At 47.1% G+C, this 2,770-nt stretch overlaps 1 pseudogene; it reads left to right on the plus strand.

The window, feature by feature from the left end:
• Positions 1–2,025: 2,025 nt before the first annotated feature.
• The window catches only part of LOC102875637, a 6,672-nt pseudogene continuing 5,927 nt past the window's right edge, over positions 2,026–2,770 (plus strand).

Consider the following 2,770-nt stretch of genomic DNA (forward strand, 5'->3'; position numbering starts at 1 on the left):
GAAAAGAAACACCACATTACTGCTTTTAATTTAGCATGAGCTAAGGCACACTTTAAGATCATTCTGATATTTTAATGGAATGGAAAGAACAAATTGCTGTTGGAACTGAATATAAAGTTGTAATAAGACAAGGGTTCATAGGGACAGCCACATCTGATGTTTACCAATTTGACAAAGGGAAAGCATCCCCCCCATCAACAGTCTCAACACCACAAAACCAATTTCATGAAGTCAGATGTGTTCCCCACATCCCAATATCTCTTTCTGCTCAACTCAACACCTTTAGTCCTTTACTGCATTCAAAATCTGATGTGATAACTTGTAGGCCACACAGAAACACATTGTTGTTGTTAGATGCCTCCAAGTTGTAGACAACTCATAGCGACCCTATGAACGAAAGGCCTGAGCACACACATAGTTTCTGGAGGCAAGCCACTTTGGAAGTGGATGCTGCTCCTGCTTCCAGGCTTGTTTTAGTTGGGAAGCTCCAGCAAACACTGTCCACCATGGGTAACCATTACCACATTTGGCTCATCAATGTCCCAGTGTTCAGTATCACAGCAACGAGTTACCTCTGTACAGTAATGCACAGACCAGTGCTATACCACCTAGAAGAATGTTTAACAGGAAAACAATTTGAACCTGGCCTGAGGGCCGCAAATTAAAATCACCCACCTTCAGCTTGGTAGCATAACTTTCTGTCCACTAGGCCAACGCAGCTCTATGTCGTCAGGACCACATTAGGGAAGGCAAAAGGCCTTAAGATTAATTAAGATTAGTAGCAGAATACAGTCAGGACAGCTTTCGAAATGTGCTCACAGGCACCTTAGCCTTGAGCCTCATATCTTAAGGTGAGTACTGCAAAGTTCTCAGTGCTGCCAGTATTGGCTCTCCCCTCTACTGTCTTTAAACAGACTTCGGCAAAAGGCTCTTCACTATGATTCAATGGTACAACAGTCCCAAGGTCAGCTCCATCTCATGCCAGGTTTCTGGTTCTCAGCTATGGCTGCTATGATTGTTACTCCTGTAGGCCCTAGTTTTGCTGGCACAAGAATCTTCAAGGATACATTATATTCTCTTGCTGCATCTTTGCTGGTGGTGAGGTTCTTCTTCTTCTTCTTCTTCTTGTTCTGCTCAATTTAATGGTGAGATGAGCCAATCCCCCTGAGGATAGATTGACAAGCCCTATTCACCTATTTCCACCCATCTACTCCTTGAAGGCTAGGATTCTGAATCTCTATCTCATACTCTGGGCACATGGCCAGAAGAGGCCAGTTCTTGGAGAAGGACATATGCTTGAATGGTGAAGAGACAGTGAAGGAGAGGAAGACCCCAGATGAGATGGACTGATGCACTAGTAACAGGGGGACTGGTGTGTCGGAATTATTGAGATTGGCTCAGGACAGGGCTGGTTTCAGAGCTGCTGAACATAGGGTTGCTATGAGTTGCAGGCAACTCAATGGTAAATAACAACAACAGTAACACATGACAAAACCTAATTCAGTGGCTATGAAAGTCATTTTAACACTAAATCAAAACATTCAGACTATCATTTTTCAGACACACCAATGGTCTTAACAGTGAAAGACGGTAATCTGATGCCATAAGACAAAAGTGGAATTTTTAATTTTCCAGCATTAATGAAATATTCTGCATGAAAAAAAATTTACATTTATATCTCAAAGATAAGAACTCCTTTTGGTAAGTAACTGACATTAGTATTCTCGGCTAAGAAATTGCTTTCTTTCACTTCTTATTATCAAATCTATCTAAAGTACAAGAAGCTTTTGTGGTCTCGTGGTTTAGCACCTGGCTCCTAACTACATGGCTGACTTAATGACCTAACCAGTCATTCCATCAGAGAATGATGTGACTACCTGAATCCACATAGTTTACAGCCTAGAAAACTATATTAGAGGAAGTGGAGTCAAAACAAAGGAACGGCAGCTGGGAGTGGGCCATCCTCCTCCTCCTTCCTTGAGTTGAGATTGATTCTAGCCACAGTCCGACAGAAATGACCAGACCATGTCCAACATGGAGAAAAACCTGTTCCACCTCAAGTTTGTAGCCACGGAACTGAGCAGGAGTGCCAAGAACTGTGAAAAGGAGTAAAAGGCCGAGAAGGTCAAGATTAAAAATGCCATTCAGAGAGCAGCACGAGGGAGACGCAGCGCGAGGGCGAGGCCGCCAGCCGGGGGAACGCCGCCGCCAGCTGGGGAAACGCCGCCGCCAGTCCGGGGAATGCCGCCGCAAGACCAGGGAAAGCACGCCGCCGCCAGATGGGGGAACGCACGCCGCCGCCAGATGGGGGAACGCTGCAAGAGGGACGCGGGAAGAACAACAGCCAGACACCTACCGCGGAACTTCAGAGGAGCGAAGACTGTGAGACCCCAGAGGAACGAAGACTACTGGACACTGTGGGACCCCCCTGCAACCCACAGCTGTGTGACCCTTAACACAGGGTGCTGCTGCATAAACCCCCAGCAGCGCACAAGCCCCGTCCCCACCTCTTGGTCATAGTGTCCAACCCCTGAGCTCCTTGCCCCCTATTCCCTTACCTTCCTCCCCTTCCCCCACCCCCCTTGCAGCTCTACAACCACACATCTCAACCCCCACCACAGCCCTGTGACCTCAGGGCACCACGTTGGATCCAGACATCACCCGGAGCTATCAGGCTAGCTGTTGAGGAACTAACCTGGCAGGAGAAAGGCCGGTAGGATCTTATCTGTGTTTACTGGGGCATTGCTGATTACCCGGGAGAGCCCACAGG

Source organism: Elephantulus edwardii, unplaced genomic scaffold, assembly GCF_000299155.1.
Source record: "Elephantulus edwardii isolate Elephantulus edwardi_28Jun2011 unplaced genomic scaffold, EleEdw1.0 scaffold00297, whole genome shotgun sequence".
In the NCBI taxonomy this organism is placed as follows: Eukaryota; Metazoa; Chordata; class Mammalia; order Macroscelidea; family Macroscelididae; genus Elephantulus; species Elephantulus edwardii.